Source organism: Hylaeus anthracinus, unplaced genomic scaffold (genome assembly GCF_026225885.1).
Source record: "Hylaeus anthracinus isolate JK02 unplaced genomic scaffold, UHH_iyHylAnth1.0_haploid 11982, whole genome shotgun sequence".
In the NCBI taxonomy this organism is placed as follows: Eukaryota; Metazoa; Arthropoda; class Insecta; order Hymenoptera; family Colletidae; genus Hylaeus; species Hylaeus anthracinus.
The window spans coordinates 12,852,463-12,861,556 of NW_026534330.1; positions in this window are offsets into that span (position 1 = coordinate 12,852,463).

A 9,094-nucleotide genomic window follows, 5' to 3' on the forward strand; every position below is an offset into this window, starting at 1 on the left:
AGGTTTCATTTCTTTGGAACTCGAAGTGTCAATAAAATGATTATCAGTGCAGTAAAGGTCAGTAAAAGGTGCAGTAAAATGTCATATTAATTTGCGATCACGAATCCGGTTACATCTTCCAAGTCAATTTAAGTTTAGCATTCGAGTTACTGTTAGATACCAGAAAAAAGGCCTCGAGTGCAAAGGGTTATTAAAAAGCTCTGTCACCCCTTTTCTCTGTGAGACCACTGTTTATTAGTGTATTAGTGTTTAATCGAAACACAACAATCTTCACTCTTGCTTATTCTTTTCTCCTCTGTCGATAATTCCATCAACAATTCCGTCTATGGACGTTTCAGGAAACAACTGAATAATTTCGTCGATTTCGTTTGAAAGTATCTCGTGAATGCCGAACGTTAATGAGTACACACAGCTTCCAATTTATAAAAGCGCGGCCCCACTCCTCGTGTTTACGTTTTAAACAATATTCAACGGTAATAACGTCGCGCTTTTCGACAGAATCGATTTGCCGCGGGCGCGGAAACCTCTTTGCTTATCGAGATTGGGGAAAACGATGATGACACGTTAAAAATGCTCGCCAGCTAGCCTCCCCCGCGTTCTAGATAGTAATTTCCGGCGAAGTCCTAACCTGTTTGCCTGTCCGCCATGGCGGGCGGACCGAATACGGCTGGCTGAATTATGCCAAAGGATTGTTCATAATTGAGCAATTTTAAAAATAACGGTTGCTAATGCACGTTGCGTTTCGATTAAAAACCATCTGGGTCACTACAAGTCAATTCTTCCCCTTTAACTCAATTTCTCTTATCTACTATCTAGAAGTAATTTATAGTTTATTTCACACTTCCTATAATTACTCTTCACGCCATAATATTTGTTCCAAACATGCCACCATAATCCCTAACCTCTTTCACCCCCAATTTTTGCGAACTTCTATCTAGAAATAATCCATAATTTACTCCACATTTTTTATAGTCACTCTCCACCCCATAATATGTATTCCCAACGCGCCAGCTCTCACCGAAGATAACTTTCAAAGAAACAACAATTTATTTCTATCCCTTCCCGCCACCTGGCGATCCACCCACTTACGAAGTGAAACACTTAGGATACTTTCTCCCAAAGCCCGCAACCATAAAATGAGCGTTTCGTCGCGTCCCTTCGACGCCACGTTAATTACTCGAGCTTTACGAGTCGCGTCGAGACGGTGTAAAAGGGGGCGATATAGCACGTTGCATCCCTTCGAACAGATGCTGGCGATGCAAACCGTCGGCTGACATTTTTCCCTACTACTACCGCTTTTTTCTTTTTATCCTTCCTTTTTCCTGTTCCAGTCCAACACCGTAGCGCTGCTTTGATCTCGCCCTCCGCGCGGATCCATTTATATCGTCGCGATCCACGATCGAGGGTGAACAGTGTCTCTGCTCGAATATACATAATTCATTGCCACCCCCCTCGGCGTCCACTTCTATTTGTAATTCGGATCACCGTGTAATGAGGATTTCGCGAGGTATCTGCGATTTTGATTCCGACTTCGAACGCTTTGGAAGGCTGCGACCCGTGATCCTGAGATTTCGTAGTGTTTTTTGTTAGACCGTTCGATCTTTTAAGAGTGGGTAGTTACAAAGCGATGAGAGTAGCTTTGGATGCTAGAGGGATGCTCGAATGATACGATTCTAACACGTTGACTGCTAGACCAATATTCTTGGAAGTTTCTGCTAGGATTAAATAAAGTCTGCCTCACAACAGCGTGTCGGCTATATTTTTGTAAATATATATATATTTGTACAAAGTTTTATATGGGTCGAATCTACACCTAAAACACTAATACGCATTTACCTAGTAAGGTGTCCAATATCCTCCATTAGCAATTACAGCTTGACACCGTTTCCGCATGCTTTCTATTAATTTTTCGGGGTAAATGCTGGAAACGACCTCCATATCTTTCGAATACGATGTACAATTGCTTACTAGGTAAATGCGTATTAGTGTTTTAGATGTAGATTTGACCTATATAAAATTTTGTACAAATACATTCATGGAAATATAGCCGACACGCATCTGTGAGACAGACTGTATTATTTAAATTACTGGAGGACAATCAAACATTTATCGTGTTTATTTTCGTAACTTCAACAAAATTCATGAATTTAATTCAAACTCATTTCCTTCGATGCGTGACTTTCAAAATTAATTTTGTTAGTTCTTCAGTAGAAACAATGTGTGACAGTCAACGTGTTAAAGATGATCCCGAGGAATCGGTAAATTTCGAAGTCTAGGTAATAATAAATTTAGGAGTGTTTAGATAACCAGAAGCGTAGCTATCTGAAGAAGAATAAACACTTTTAAAATTGTAGGCGTTTAAAACTAGCATTATGAAGTTAAGCAAAACTATCTCTTAAACTATCGAGTTTATAATACCTTTACCTTGCATGTGTTATAAATACGCTGCAACTAAAGGCGTGACGAAGTCCCAAATTTGCCAACGAATCCCATGGAAGAAAGGCACAGGGCATCGGTGTCATTCGATCGTTCGATTCGGCGCGATAATCGATATTACCACGTGTTCTCACGCGGAGTCGACGGGCGACTTTTTTCCACAGATCGCCTGAACCGCATGGGAAGGACTTCCCGCAACTATACCATCGGCTGGGCCCTGCATCGATGATCATCCGCGTCCACGACACCGACAGCGAACGACCACGACTACGACTTCAGCAGCGACGACGATCTGGTAACACTCTCGCCAAAAACGTCTCTAGGATGTCAGTACACATGGTTTTCGACTCGATAAGTTCCCATTTAACTTTCGTTAACGCGTTGACACACGCAACGGGACGACGTCAACGTTTAGAAATATCCAGCCAAGTAGAAGTAGCCTGTATTGGTCAGACACGTAACTATTAGGTAGACCGGGAAGTAATGTCGTTTCTTCTACATTAAATTCAAACAAATTTTTAATCAATTACGTAATCGCCATCGTTATCAACAGCTTTTTGCTATCTAGTCTTCAATTTTTCAATACCAGATCGATAAAAATCAACGAGCTGATGAGTACTTTAAACAAGTATTTAAAATTGCAAAAACGACATTATTTCCCAGTCCACCTAATACTAAGCTCGAGCATTTTTAAATTCGATTTCCTCGACAACGAAGCCTCGTATTGAAAAATTGTATGATACACTTTTAACGTGTTTTTAACTGGAGAATCATCCCCTCTTTGGTCATAATACGAATTTCCTTTCCTTTCGTATAAATCGTGAAATAACTTAGGTTCGGGAATACAGGAATAATAAATGACGAAATAGGCATATATTTGCATAATATTTATTGTACTAATAGTTTGCATGATATGCATCTATAGTTCTATAGAGTCATCTGTAGTGATATCAGGTGAAGGTTCATTTTATTTACTAACTTGCTCCTATATAATAAATTGTCCCTGTACAATTTCACTCGATACACCATTTCGAACAACTTTTCTTTAACTATCCATGTCTTCTACTCAAATGAACGTAAATATTACATAAATGAAATGAACCTCTGACGCCATATCTTCACAAACATCTGTTAACATTTACGTGTTTACCATAAAAAATTGCTCCCAAACAATTTCATTCGACAAATCATTTATTTGGCTCAGCAATTTCACATTTACACAATATCACCTTAATTATACAGCGTCTCTATTCGTCACTTATTATTCAAATAAGATTCTATTCATCCCTCCACATCCATCCTTCCACACGTAGCCTGATAATCGACTGGTCATCGATTAATTTTTTCCGCGGTCGTCCCCCGCGGTTTCGGTTTCGAAAACAGCCTAGCCGTTCCGCCGTCGCTTCCGGTTTCCCTTCCCAGTGCATTCAGCCCAGCCGGAAGTGTCTCGTTTTCCCAACCGGATGCCGCGAAACCCGCTGAATCGCACCTGACCACTTCCTGCCGCGCGACCAGTACCCTTGCCGTCGTCCCTCTTCGCAGGTCAACGCGCTTAAACGTCGTCCCGATCGTTTTGTTATTTTTATTTCCATTTTTCATCCCGTCTCGTCTACTCGAGGCTTCAAAGAGCATAAATCGACCAGAAAGCCCCATTTTCAAGCGTTTTATCGCCGTTGAAAATTCAACGCGAGCGCGCGGTGCACTTATTTTTCACGCCATGGGAGGGGGGGGGGTTCAGCCGCCATTGTTTCGGTTTCGAAAGCAATTCTTTTTTGTGAAATCCTCTCGAGTCGACAGTGTGGGAAGGTTGCCTGAATCGAACTACTCTCGGTGTCCTTAATTTTTATTTACCTTATGTATACTTCGTTGTTTATATTTCACACAGAATATCGACAGAAATATCGATTATAGTCAGACGCATGTAATTAAATTTATTTGAATAATACTCGTTCAGCTGTTTTTATAATGGTCGATCTTTCGTGACAAGTGCTATCTACGTTGTTTCGTATTCAAGGGCCTTTTTCCACGATGCGTCCAAAGTGCAAATAGGCGAAGCTTGCTTAAATTGAACCACTTTCGATGCCTTCTATTTTTATTTATCCTATGTATATTACTTTTTACATTGCACATGGGATACTGTCAGAAATATTGCTTTGATATATCATAATATACTTGTTCATTAAAGAATAGTTTAAATTTAATTTAAAAAATGTGATGGGACTTTACGATTCTCCCTTCTAATGAAACACAACGAATATATTCAAAGCCTATCATAGATAGTTATAAATATTCATGCAGCTATTTTATGATGATCTTTCATGGCAAACGCTATCATCCATTCGTTCTCTTGCTCCTTTCTTGATAAATAATGCCCATCCAAAAAAATAATACTACCACACCACAAATACTTTCATTCCAACAATTCGAGCATGGTAAAAATGAGAATAATTTTTCAATCGAAGAAATCGTCCACTGTGTTTTGCCTGCTAAATTCTCACCTGAATCACCGAGGTTATTTCCCGTCGCAAATTAAATCTAACCCACTGCACGACATCCCAAATTAAGCAACCCTACCCCCCTCGTCGCGTTTTCCACGTTAATTCATCCGTCGTTTATTTTATGCGAAACGAGGCGATTCCTCGTTTAATTCCTCGATACGTTCGCGAAATCAGTTCCGCAGATAGTTTCCTACCGCGTGCGACGGGAACTTGGACGTTCCCGATTGATTTGCGTCGATGAAGCGTTCGTTCCGCGAGACGTGATTATTTTCACCTGTTAATCACGTTTCTATCAGTTTCACTCGACTCTGAAAAACGCTCCGACGCCTCGAAGCGTCGAAAGATTCGAGCTTCTTCCGGTCGAGATCCCTGTTTCGACGTCGACGAGCTTCCCGTGGCCCATTGTCGAGAAGCGGAACTCTCGATGAATCTAATATATCCGTCTGACCATGCGATCGGGATGTGACAGACTGTTCGAAATTGATTGATATGAATTATCGCGACGGAGCTTATTTTATCGACGCTCCAAGTCGCTCGATATATCGTTCTCGTGTCGCGTGTAACTGTCGTTGCATACACATGTTTCGAGTGATCGCTTGGAAATAATATTTCAGTCCAAAACGACTTCTTCGACCTCTTCCTGCTCTCGTGGGGCAATTATTTTTGGATCTGAGAAAAGTTTCGGGTCCCCTAGATTTTTTACGATGCTCTCAAAATTTTTAATTGATTCGCGAATTAATTGGGATCAGAACGATTTAAATGACTAAACTCGAGGAATTTTTTACCAGAGTTTGACGATAAATAAATTCTGTTGGTATTATCGTATATTATTTAAATTTCAGAGGGAAAAAATACGGTCTTTGTCGACAGTCAGTGGCAAGTCTCGCATAACGTTGTTTCTGTAATGTATCATAATAGATTTATTCATCAAAGACTAGTTTAAAGACAATTTAAAAAATCTGAGTAGGCTCTATGATTCTACCTTTTAATAAATACAACGCTCTAAAATATATCGAAATTTCCATTTTAAATGAAAGCATATCTCAGTCGCAAAAAAAAACAAGAAGCAATTATTTCTTTTATAAATAAAACATAAAACAGAACACATTGTAATATCCGAATTTCTATTTAAAATTAAAGCACACGTGATTGGTCACCAGAAAACAAAATTCTAGAGCCCTCTCACTTCGATAAATGAATTTCCAAGAAGCAATTTTCTTTTGTAATTGTCCAAAAATAAAATAGCCCGAGAAACTTCCTCTTTCCGTCGATAATCGAGGACAATCAGTTTCGCTGAATGGAGAAATCCTTTTTCGAAAGGATCCTCAGCCCCGGACGTTGGGAGCCACGTGACACGGTATTACGGTGTCACACGCGAAGGCTACTTCAAACGAATCTTTCAGCGACAATAACTGGTCGGGAGGTCGTTCAGATTTCCTCTGAAATATTATTTTTACCTCGACGTCGCCGTGGGCGGCCATTCGAGGAACGGCTGACCAGGACTCTTTCGTGCGGTCGCGTCGAATATTGTCCGTAGCCGAGAGGTTCTGAGAGGATGGGATTGGACGAACGTGAGGGAGAGAATGAGAAGGATGAACGTGATCTAGACGGAATCGTTTCTGTCGCCATTGTCGTTTCGTCGCGCGCCAAGAAGCGTGGCTTCAAGAGATGTAAGAAATTTACAAGTAATATTAATATATCGCAACGCGTCCTAATGTTAAGTAAGCATCGAAGGAAAGTTGCAATCGAGTCCAAAATGGAACAAGAATGGATCTTGTCTCGAAGGTTGTTGCTTTAAAGGGCCTTTTTCTTTTGAAAGTATTTTATTAAAGACAAATATAATTTAAAATGAAGTATTATCGCAACTAGGAATGTAAAATGAATTACTGTCGATTTGAATTAAAATTACAGCTTTAAGTGTGTAATTCATACTTTATAAATTTATACATTCATACAGCTTTCACAGATACAGAAATGGAATGAAATGTTGAATGAATGTATGTCTTATTTTATAAATTCTAGATTTCTCCATAAATGCATAAATATCCTGTCTCTCTTTCATTGTCCCAAGTATTTATATTCATCTCGACAGGTTCATTTTGTTTTTCAACTTAATTTTCAACGTTTCAGTTTGTTTTTATTTCACGTATGCAAAGGTCCAAACTTTCCTGCAACGAGTGAGTCGCTTCGCCGTATCGATTCGATTCGACTTTCACTCGAGTCTCAGTCGAGCGATCGGAGATGATTCTTTCTTTACATAGGGAACTTCCACGCCTTATTCCTTGATCCATCATGTGGCTCATCTCCGGTCGCCTCGCTGGCTATAATCGCTAAGGTACTAACGAGACGTTCTCCTAATTAACGATTAGCCCCGATGCGATATCGGTTTGTAAATATTGTCTTCGCTGTCGTTTCTAATAGTAAGTGGCTTGCACGTGTGGCAGACGGAGAAGGGCAAAATTTTATTCGTTAGTGTTTAACGCGTTGACTGCCATGGATTCACATGGAAATGTTTACAGAACTAAAATTTTGTCTCGAGACAATTAGAAACTGTGGAATCTAACATTTGTCGTATTACTCATTTTTGTATTCTCATCAAAATTTACGAATTCTATCCAGATCAGTTTTCATCAACACTTAGCCCTTGAAATCATTTGTTGAAGTTCCTTGGCGAAAAGCTCCGTCACTCGTATGTAGGTGACGCGGGCGTTCAACGTGTTAATCGTGAATTCAAGCCAATATCAATTTATTTTTGTTAATAAAAAAATACAGACGACTCCTTCAATTTAGATATATTATTATTAGGAAGTATTCGCTCCTTGAAAATGAAATTAAAATTTATATTGCTTACTTCTGTTGAGGGTTTTACCAGGGAATCGTGGGAACATTAATCAGTCGGCATTACACTAACAACAAATATATTTAAACGATAATAGGATATACAAACCATGTACGGTACATACTAAGACGGCACAACGATGCATGTAGCGTTCACATCGCACGCAACAAATACCGGAAGTAGAAGAAGGCGCGCAATTCGAACATCATTCTAACAACTTCTAGTGCACAGTATAGTATAAAAAATAAATACGAGAGGTTTTAAAGTGTGACAGTTAAAGAGTTTATCTTTCACGCACCATTCACGATTCATTTTGAAATATTTGATTCCACATTCTGAATTCTACTCTCCATTCCACGAATAGCGAACGAGGAGGTGTTTATCTTCCCCTCGTCGCTCGGATAAGAATTTTGCCCAATCTCTGGTAGCGGAGCACGAATGGTCGGTGTTTCGGAACGCAGCGAGTAGATGATGAGTGGAAACGAGCGACGGGTGTGTGTAGCTATGATAGTTAGGATGGAGCGAAACAGAAGAATAGGTGGCGCAGACTAATTAGAAAAGTGGCATTGTAATCATTCGTCTCGCTCGTGACCTTTTGAATACGCGTTCCTCTTGTAATCACGCGCTCGCATATGCACTCTGGCACACGGCACGTGTCTGCGTAAAACTCAAAACGCACGCGCACGATCGATACACTGCTGCTAGACTTATCTTGTAACGCGAAGTTTAAATAAAATATCGAAAACGCAATATTCCCCTTTCATCACCTCCAGAATTATATTTCCTTTTTTGTTGGTCTCCTGCGCTACTTTCCTATCATTTCAGATCTTCAGGGTCTTCGATGAAGCTACATAGGTTTGATTAGTTGGGTGAGTAAAACGCAGTATTCACGGAGGCTAATAAAATAGCACTGGGCTTTTATTAGTTTTAGGAGTTTTTTATTTCGATTTTATTGTGCTTAATTCTAGTACACATTATATGCATATGTACGCACATATGTATGTAGGATTTGGGATGATCGAGGGTGGCAAATAAATTAGACACGTGAGAAACTTGTAAATATTGTGGGATTTATTGAGGAAAATATGTATTCGGCGATTAAAATACTTTATTTTGTTCGGTAATGGTTATAAAATATAAACTCTTTAACACAACTCTTTAGACTAAACTCTTAATAAACTCTGTAAACTCGTAATTGCTCTTTAAAACTGACCCGCTGTCAGCTATTTCGTTTCTTAAATATTAATATTCGCGGGTCATCCCAATTACTCGCTCTCTCTCTCTCTCTCTCTCTCTCTCTCTCTCTCTCTCTCTCTCTCTC